The sequence below is a fragment of the Monopterus albus genome, unplaced genomic scaffold, assembly GCF_001952655.1.
Source record: "Monopterus albus unplaced genomic scaffold, M_albus_1.0 scaffold216.1, whole genome shotgun sequence".
NCBI lineage: Eukaryota > Metazoa > Chordata > Actinopteri > Synbranchiformes > Synbranchidae > Monopterus > Monopterus albus.
Genome location: NW_018128096.1, coordinates 499899 through 500151, shown reverse-complemented (window position 1 = coordinate 500151; position 253 = coordinate 499899).

Below are 253 nucleotides of genomic sequence, written 5' to 3'. Positions count from 1 at the left end.
ATAGTTGACTAAATCGATGACTAGCCGAATATTATTGGAGATATGCTGACCACTTATGAATCCAAATTGGGAGTCATGAATTATTTCATCAAGACCAGATTTTAAACGCTTTGCCAATATGGAGGCAAACATTTTATAGTCATTGTTAAGGAGTGTGATGGGTCTCCAATTATCAATAAGTAAGGGGTCTTTCTTAGTTTTGAGGATCAAGGTGATAAGTCCTTGTCTCAAAGATGGTGGTAATTCTCCCTTG